Consider the following 10,416-nt stretch of genomic DNA (forward strand, 5'->3'; position numbering starts at 1 on the left):
AAACCCTAACCCTGAATAAGCTGATTCAAGTAGATGACAAAGACCTTTTGACCCTAAGAGTCCATAATTTTAGTCATTAAGAGTCAGAGAGACTGATTTGAATGTTTTATTTTATATCTTTGACTCAGTACTTGAAAAAGTATAGAATGGGAGACTCTATAGAGACAAGGAAGTACATGAAAGGGAAAAGTAATTCCAGGAAACTCCACCTGGGCTCTCCCTGGGCCTTTTTTTATCCGTCCATCATCATCACATTATCATATAATTCTTAAGAGTTTTCAGTGGTTCTGAACTTCCCCTTCAGTCTAACTTCTCAATGTTCAAATGTTTCTAATAACTAGTCTCTAACAACTCTTCAATCCAATCTTCTAATTCAAGTCAAATCCATTCTCACCTTCCAAACCTTTCTTCCCGCCACCGCCACCCCCAGTGTCCTCTGCTCTGTTCCCTCTGCTTTGTTCCCTCTAAGAAATGGGGCAAAAATACTAGCCAGAGAGCAGATTCTTAGCAAATAACTGTTGGACAGTCAGTAGCTGATCATGCTTTACAGCCTGTGGCTGCATTTTACAGTGGAGTTCCTCACAGGGTTCATTTTTTTCCTCCAGCATTAAGAATCCCTAGAAAAATCTAGTTAGCTGTGAAATCACTGATGAAATTCGAATATACTTTTCTCTCAGTTGTTACCCAAAGTAGCCAGTTTCACTCACAGAAAAAGATATTTACTGAATAGCTTCCCACAACAGCACCCGCCCTAAAGGAATGAGTCATTAAAGAGAAAACTCATGAAGCATTTCCCGTGGAATCACTGTGGCAAAAACAGTGGTCACACCTTCTACTTCTTCCCACCTTCCAACCCGGTCAGAGCCAGGAACTCTGACTTCCCTGCCCCGGTGAAGCTTCATCAATAAAGACGGATCCTGAGACAGAAGGAGGGTATGGAGCTACGAGGGTGAGAAAGACAGGGAGGAGAGGGGAGAAGTGCTCCAGGGGGAGGTATCCGCGACGCCCAAAAGGTGCCTGTTTGCTCGCTCTCGGGGGACCTTGCTCTTCCTCCGGATCCCATCTTTTGCTTCTGACCATCCCTGCTCTCCCACCCAAGCCAACCCCATAACCGACCAGCTGGCCAGCCTTGTGTACCCGAGTGCGTGCGTGTGTGTGTGTGATTTTCTAAGCGTGTTGTTATTATTGTGTGTCATTCTGCCTTCAGAGAATGAGATACGGCCATAGGCTACACAGAACATCAACCCTGCCTGCNTTTAGTGCTGGCAACTTAAGATCTTTTCAGTGGGTCTAATACCATTTTTATGTAAAGTAAATGCCTCAAACTCATTTAAGAGGAAAATGTTCAGAAGCCCTTTGCATTCCTGTATCCACTCATGGGTGTGAATAAGGTCAATAAACGAAGACAGTTTTTCTATGTCCAATCAACAAACGAATGGAAAATGAAAGTTATAAATCCATGTGCAATAGAGTCAAACATGTAAAATTCGTAAGGAAAAATTAAGAAAGAATTATAAGAACTCTACCAAAAACAACAAAACTTTGCTGAGACAAATTAAATGGCGAGCTACGTCATGGTTAGAGATTGGAAGATTATATCATTAAAGTTTAGTTTCGAAGTTAAGTCTTAGATTCAGTGCAATTCCAGGTGTTTTTGGTAGAATCAATTAAAACGCTGATTCTATAATTCATACAGAAATGCTACAGACCTTGAATAGCTAAAACACGTTTGAAAAAGAAAGAGAACTTTGGGAGGATGTCTACTACCAATTTTCTGACTTATTATAAAGTTACAGTAATCAAGGCAGCATGGTCTTGGTGTAAGGATAATACAGAGGCCCTTTGGGACTCAGAGAATAGAAACCACTGATTTAAAATGTCCATAAAACTAGACAGAATGGGAACGTCGTAAAATGGCAGCAAGACTCGGTGAATAAAAGGATGCGGATGAAGGTTCAATTTCTATGTGACGAATTAGATACTGATCTCAAATTTTACAGACTGTACACTTATGTCATTGGATGGGATGGTAAACTGAGGAAGACACACCGGATGGGGAGGGACAAGAATTCGTTAATTGCATTTTTACTATGTTGTACTTAAAGCAACACCAAGCTGTTCAACTGAAAAGTGTACAGTGTTAGAGCGTGAGTGAGTGTCAAGACTCAGCAGGTGTCGCGGAGACCACGCCCAGTTAAAGGCAAGAAACTGGGTGGACATCGGTGAAAAGGCAGAGGGAGTCCCCCACCTTCATAAGCTATGAGTTGAAGCTGAAGGTGTAGNATTCTGTGTTTAACATCAAAAACAACATGAAGACAAAAATCAAGATCAGAAATTCATGGCATATGACGGTGCTTCAGTTATTTCCTTGCATAATTGGGCCTTGTGTGTTTATGGTTTGGGTCAACTCTTACTAACTGGAACACAAGCTCTTATTTTTGGCTACAACTTCCTCAATAAAAATGCCTTTTTAGTGGGATGTGGGGGCAGTGGGGGGAGGGACGGAGTATCTTCCTGTCCAACAAATGCACAATGCATAAAATATTAAAGACCTTAAAATAGCCAACTGGTGTGACTCCAGAAAGGGGATGTCCTTACACACATGGTGCCTCCCTGATCAAAACAGCTATGTCCTGTCCTCTCTGAAGTCAAAGCAGAAATTTAGTCTCTCTGACCTTAACCAACCTGAGCAATAAACCAACAAATACTTAAGTCATGTTTCCAGTAGCTACAACATTTAACACGCAAGAAGTCAAATCCCAGTTCGCATTAAAAAAATGCAACTTCAATATTGAACGAGTCAATAAATTTCCTAAAAACCACATGAATCCCATGAAAAAGAAGTTCTGTCAGTCAAAACATCATACGTGTAAATTAACTGATTCTAGCCAAGGATAGCATACACTCTTTAAAAACATGCTTTTTTAAGATGATGCTAAAACACTGATTTTAAAAGATATATATTAGAAATCACAAATATTAGCTGTTAAAGGGGTATGAAGGGCAACACTTGAACCCACAAAATCCCACCACTTATAATCTGGCAGAGTAAAATTAAATGTTTAAGAAGCAAACGGATATCCTGGAAAATTTGGGATACAAGCGAATTTGGTTCAGAGGCTCATCTCTAACGCCTTCCATAAGACGATGGGTTTCTGCTTTTTATTTCTAACAATGTGTCTGTTGCATTTTTTTCTGGAAGAAAAAAAGGTGTTAAGAACCAGAAGAACAAGCTTGCATTCAATTCAATTCCTGACAATCAGTTTTATGATGACTCAATCTTACGTCACTCTTCGAAGATGAGTGATAGCCTGGTTCCTGTTTGCCGTAGTCTATACTATGTCTTCTCTGTCAGTAAGTTGCTGCAGGACTCTAATGATTTTTACCATTTTGTTCTGACTTCCACATGACATTTCTCAGTTGATCCTTCCTGCCGAGTTTCTCGCTGCAGTGTTATGGCCCCAATTGCCACCCAGCTGCCGTCACTGACAGTCCATCCCTCTTCTCTGAAGACAGGGTATCGTGTTCTTGGGCTGCTGATGTTGAATAAGTGTGTTTGTCACCACTTGATTCTTTCCTCTGTACCAACACAAATGAAATAAAGGTTGGATCTACAAAACAGACTGTAACATTACAAGCCTCTTTGTAACAGGGTTTTCAGTTTGTAAAGTCTGTGACTCTCCCGGCTTGAGGCTGGTGCACAGATTATGCTGCCATCTCCCTGGGAAAGTGACGAAGGGCCCGTCCGTGGAAGTGTGTCGCTTGGGCCCACATCCCCATCTTAGGCAGAGGTCTGCCCACCATCTCCGGGGAGTCAGGCGTGGAAAGTCTAGAACTGCATAAAGACCTCTTTCCTGAAATCTACTTCTGTAACAGGGTTAAAATCAAAATCAGAAGTACCTGCATTTTATCTTGGAAATATTTAGAAACGCCTTCAAGAAATGGAAAAGGACCACTGCAGTCCAAAGTCATTTAAGGCTGCTTGAAAGTTTCCCCCAACAATCCTGGGTTCTAGAAACAGCATACTGAAGATGCTTGTTGGGAGAACAGCTGCACGGAGCAGACACACGCTTTGAAAGTGGATGAGATGGCGGCAGTGCGTCATCACGTCTTCCAGGCCCAGGAGCAGTGTAAGGCATGCTCTTTTCTTTCTCTTTTTTTTTTTTTCTTTTGCAGGTGCAGTCATTTACAACTAAATGGCAGGAACGTCTCTCCCACAAGCAGTTAATGTGCACTAGAATTTTCCCAGGAACCAGATGGCATGCATTTCATACCAAGCTTGTTGAAATAAGAGCTGAAAGCATCTGCCAATAAGTTGCAGGGAAGTTTTCCAGTCTCCTTAGGTGACCTCATTTAAGATGTTGAATTTTTTGAGGTCAGAAAGCTTATAAATATGTGCTTCTTAGTGACTCACTTTCAGGGCTGTGGTGGGGTAATTATAGAATAATTCTAGTTCGCCATCACTGAAAACTTCTGCCTTTCCTTTCGCTTATGTTAGCTTACGCTTTTTCTTTCTTATTCTGCTTGTTTTCAATACACAAGCACAAAGTCCTTACACAAAGTGCCTCATAAGAAAAGCAGATGAGTCTAAAAACCACAGACAATGTTATTCTCTTTGACTAGGGGACCTTAACACTGCAAGTTCAGCACTTCAGAGAATGTAAGAAAGCATTGAAGTGATAAAATTTTTTTCAGTGTAGTAAACATTGTTTTGGCCTAAACGGTCTCTGTTACCTCACTGTCTGCTATGGACACTGTTTCCTTGGGACAATACCCCTCCCCTCTCTCCATCCTACTGGGAGGGGGAGCATGTGACCTGGTCCCACCTAATGGGCGGGCACCCCAGGATGCCTGCAGGATGGTCACATGCCCCACGCCAGCCAATCAGAGCTGGTGAAACACAGCTGTGGAATTTGTATTGGAATTGTTGGGAAGAAATGTCTCTTTTTCTTGAGAATTAAAGCTTACAGCCTGTAAACACGGAGATGCGGATGGGCGTCTTGTTACCAGGAAAAGGAGCCTGTTTGAGAATAAAGCCAAAAGAGTAGAAGGAAGGCCTCAGAGATAGAGTAAGAAAGAGGGAGGGAGACGGAGAGAGAAAGGGAGAGGGCTAAGAAAAGGGTGCCCACATGCTGCTGGGGCCAGATTCTGCTCCGGGATGTTTTCCGTTGGGAGACACGATACATTCCCTGTTCACTGTAGTCAGTACCAACGGGTTCTCTGCGACCTGGAACTAAGCGTCTTCGTAACATACACAGCAAATGGCATCTGTGCTCCCCCTGACGCGGAGAAAACAACCCTGTGTTCCCAGGCGCTGAGGAAACTATTCCACAAGCATTTTCGGCTCAATTTCGACATAGAATTCATTTTCTTAGAACTCTGAGTTAAAATTCTCATTCCATCGAAATAAATCGAGATACAGAGAGTTGGCTTGTCCAGTCTCACACGACGAGATGGCCCGCTGGAGATGGCGGGGGCCCTTGGGGACAATTCTCTTACACACGAAATGCTCTTTTTCTTGTGAACATCTACACGCGTGGACAGTGATGGCATAAGCTGCCAGGCTGTGGTTGTTTTCATCCGTGAAGGAAACTGCATCACTTTAAAACTTTTTTTTTTTTTTCCCCTAAGCAAAGAAAGGGAGTGAACACACTATTCCAGATGCCACCTAGGCCCACGATTTCCTTTGTCTTTGGGTTCGGCTCTCAGCTGCATTTGTTGAAGATGGGGTACGGGGTTTAGGAGGCGTGGCTGGGCCTTGCTGGGCCATTCCTCAGCGGCTGTCTCAGGCACCCCCCTTCACGCCAGCGTTTCTCTGCACAGGCGTCTCTCTCTCAAATCACCAGTCTCGGGGGACTTCCATCTCAAGCGGACACTTCGTCTGGGTTCCTCCTGTTTCTTTCCGCCTCGCTCGACTTCGCCTTGTCACTTACACGTGTTCTTCTGCCGTCACGGTCCTCCCTGTCTCCGTCAGCTGACTTGGTGCCTTCTCCTTCCAGTACTGAAAATATCAAACTTGCCTCAGAAGAAAATCCTGGCTGCTCCCCCCGTTTCAGGTCCCACACTATGGGGGTGTCATTAGGACCATCTGCCTAGGCCTGGCTTGCATCTCCTGCCGAAACTCTGTGACAACATGGGGCCAAGTGACTAGATCTGACCACAGACTTGTGACTAGGAGGGACAATGTTCCTTCTGAGCCAGAAAACGTAACTGTCGATGCAAGATGGTCCACAGCTTCCTTTCTGTCGGCTGATCCCTGTCAGTACTCGAGACGGTGGAGGGTCCATCAGCTTGAGACCCACAGGGAGGAGAACGGAGCCGGACGCCAGTGCAGGGCGTGCAGTGAGTGGACGAGTGTCAATCCGTTACGGGGTGAAGGCTGTTCATTGCTGCACCTTCGATTGGCTTATTCTGATCGATACACTACCGTTCTGGGCTCCGTTGGTTTATTTCACTTCTGATCTCTTCAACAGAAGGTTTTTAGATATTGAGAATATTTTCACATGTTCTTCACGTGTAAATTTCAGTTCAGCGCAACGATACTTTTTCCCTCAGGAGGAAAACCTTCCAGTTCTAACTTATTTTCTGCTGTTCACATGTCACTTAAATTCTTTATAGAACGGTGTGACACATTAGTGAATAAATTGGGTAATTATGAACAAATGAATGAATGAATGAATGAATTCACTAAGTGATTATTTCTTTTAAAAATTTCTCTCACTCTCTTTCTTCCTGCTCACAAGACCCTGGCCTGAACTGCTCCACCTCCATGAAGCCCCAAACGGAACACTCAGCCTCCAAGCTTTTGTGCCTCCAGTTCACTGTCTACTCGGGTTTTCTGAGTCACTGTTTTCAAGCTGCTGCCCTACAATGGCTCTCGATTTCTCCATCTGATTTGAGTCCAAACTGCTCACTCTGGCACTGAAAGGTCACTGTCGGCAGGCCCCTCCCCCATCTTCCTCTCGCTCCCCAGACGGAAGCCGGGTCCCCACCTCAGCCACATGCCACAGGCAGTGGGCGTCGTCCTGCCTGCCTCAGTCACCTGGGACCCCTCAAGCCTTTTAAAACAAGAGTCTCACGATGCAGCTCCATTAAGCTCCATCCTGCAATGGCGCCTTTGCCTGGGGATCAAAGTCTCTTCCTCGACGCCCTTAGAGAATCTGCCACGTTTCACACGTTGAGCTGGGCAAAGGTAACCAAGGCTCAGTTCTGCCTGCACAGGGGCCGCCTCCTGACAGGATGTGAAATGTCCCGTGAACTTGGCCCCAGTCTACCTCAGGCTCATCTGCCTCTCACTCTGCTTGATGCCTGGTCTTCAGCCTGATCTGACTAATTGCCAGCAATTCCCCAAATGTGCCCGACTGCCTCCCCTTCCCGGTATCCCAATACCCACCCCACCCTTGTCCCGCTTGGGTGTCCTCTCCGGGGGTCCTGTAGCAGCCTTACTGGCTTCTTTGACAACACCACAGTGCTGCGTGGGAGGTGTCCCCAACCGGACAGGTGACAGGAGGTGTGCTAGGGAACCCCTGCAGCCGCTGGTCCACCCATAACACAGGGCGAGGTCCCCTCCTCTGACTACTGAAGTTTAGGTAGCGATGCTTAAATTCTCTCCTTTGATCGAGAAACAGGTCCCGTGTTTGCAAGTTGCTGGGTGCATACCTCCACAGCTTCCTCTCCTGAGGGACCCCCCTCCCCTGTGGGGCCCTCCCCTCACTGTTCCCACGGTCCCGTGTCCCTGTCCCTTAGTGATCTGCACCGTTCTCCGCTGGGCTCCTTGCTCCTAAGAGCCTGTGCTTCTCGCCTACTTAGGAGTCGCTGCCTGGGTTATGTTTTCTGGGCATATAATCAAATGACAAACAGGCTGAGGTCAAACACACCTGGTCTCAAATTCTAGCTCTGCTCTGGAGTGCCCAGGGCTCCTTGCCCTTCCGAACCTCCCAGTTTCCATAGAAAAGGGGGACCATGAAAGCCTGTCTTACAGAGTCGCTGGGAGTGTTAGAGACGCAGCCCTTGGAAAGCGCCGAGTCGCCAGGACTCGTCAGGAAGTCTAAGTCAGCTCACCCCCACCTATCACCTGCCTGTCTGATAATGCTTAGTCATAGAGCTCCCCGTCTCATCACAGCCTGACACAGAGCTGGTGCTCGGTATATCTTTGTTGAATGAAGGAACCCTGCAATTGATTGTGTTTTATTTCATTAACTCATTTTGTAATAGCTATTGAGAACTTCTGTGTGCAAACACAGTTCTAGCAGCTGGAAAGAACCAGGAACGTGAAGGTCAAGGACCCTGACCTTCTGAAAATGTATGTTATCCTCAGTTACTGTATCGTATTTTCTCTATATAAATTGTAAGATTTCCAAAAGAAAGGAGCCATGACATCTATTTCTTTTTGGGTTGCCACCAAGTATCTTGCTGAAAATAAGACATTCAGAATGTTCCTAATTATTGCATATGAATATATATGTCTGGAGAAAAGCATAAAGTTCACAACTATACAAGATCTTTTGGTCCTAAAACCCTCAATAGTGGAAATATGAAAACACTAGCGAACAGACTGGGTAGGAGGCAATGGCTTGAACTAAGAAGAGACAGTTGAGAGGAGAACCTATGACACAATTAAATGTGGAAGGATTTTGTCAGAGGAGATGCTGTATGCGAGAACATGGAGAGGGAGCTGGGAGAGGCTGGGAGATCTGTGCGTCCACAACACAAGTCAGACCCCAAGTGAAGGAGAGAAGGAAGGGAGGTTGGCGAAACTAGCCTCGGCAGCCATGCAGCCCAAAAGGGTCCAGCAAGGCCATGGAGGAGACCTCAACTGGTCAGCCGTCAGAGGACTTTCGTGTCTCCCAGGCTGGGCTACCTTCGTGTGACAGCAGCACTTAATATCTGTGGGACGCACGGGCTCAGAGTACGCCTGTGCAGACATGTGGGATCGGGGAGCAAAGCCATGCCTGCCTGTGGAGATAATTAGGCTACAGTTTTTGATAAACTCTCTGACTGGCTCCTGGGTCTCACTAAGACACGAAACCCTGGATCGCTGACCTCACAGTCATCCCTGCAGCACGAGCTTCCCGGCAGAACTCATGTTGTGGACCTGCCCACACAGAGTTGGGCACACAGCACGCAGTTTCATCAACAAATGGCACATGGGAAATCAGGCACGGCAGGTCCTGGGGGACAAGAAGTTACTGAGGAGTGGCCCAGAGTGCCATGTCGTCCGTTCTTGCCAGATGGCCTCTCTCTTGTAACCCACATCCGTGACCTCATGGGGAATTTGCTGGAACCATGAAATAACACTTCACGATATGCTGGCACCACCCAGTCCCACTCAGGAGTGACCCTCAAGGACAGCTGGGAAGGGAATCCTTTCAGTGGGCAGAGCTTCAGGCAGGGCAGCTATTTGTCCATTTGCCTGGAAGAAAAGATGGCAAGAGCTACAGCTCTACGCTGAGTCATGTCTAGTGGCTGAAGTTGGGCTGGATGGTCAAGACCTTGGAGAGAGCATTACTGGAAAGTTGGTAGCAGTGATGTCTGGTATATCCAAGCAACTGAGTACTTCTGAGAGAGAGAGAGAGAACAAACAAAAAACTACTGGTGCATGCATGGATGAATCCCAAAATCATTATGCTAAGAAAATCATGCAGACTCAAAGAGTGACATATTACATGATTCCATTTGTAGGACGTAATGGAAAAGCAAATTCTATGAGCAGAAAACTAAATTGTCACCGGGGGCTGGGAGAGGGAAGAATTAACTACAAGGCACAATTTGGGGGAGGGGGTAACTGGAGAGGGGGCTTGATGGAACTGTTCCACGCAAAGATTTTTAAGGACTCTACACTGGAAATGATAAAACATTATCAAGGAAATTAAAGACCTGAACCAGTGGTGCTTTATTCCCACGTTTGTGAACTCAAAATTGTTAAGGTGTCAATTCTCTTCAAATCGCTCTATTTATTCAGTGCGATCCATGCCAAAGCCATAATGGGTTTTTGTTTGTTTCTTGTGGAAATCGCAAGCTAGTTCTAAAAATCAATGTGGAAAGGCACAAGACCGAGAATAGCGAAAGCAAACATCAAAGAGGACAGATGCTGGAGGGCTTCCGTGAGCAAGACTGTCTCTGCATCACAGTCATTAATGGAGGAGATCAGCACCAGTATAGACCCGGACCACTGGGGGGCGATGGAGAGACCGGAAACCCGCCCGGATACATTAATGGATGGCGTGGACATTTGTTGGGCAGAGGATGCTGCTTGGAGTAAACAGAGCTATGCCAACTGCGTATCCATATGGAAAATAATGAACCCTGACCGCTGCCTCAACCCCCACACGTACAGACACAAATGTGATAAGTCTGACGTTCACGTTCATTTTTTTTTTTTACTTCAAAATACAGAATTTGGCTCCAAAGAAACGG

This window comes from Hipposideros armiger, unplaced genomic scaffold, assembly GCF_001890085.2.
Source record: "Hipposideros armiger isolate ML-2016 unplaced genomic scaffold, ASM189008v1 scaffold_37, whole genome shotgun sequence".
Lineage (NCBI taxonomy): Eukaryota > Metazoa > Chordata > Mammalia > Chiroptera > Hipposideridae > Hipposideros > Hipposideros armiger.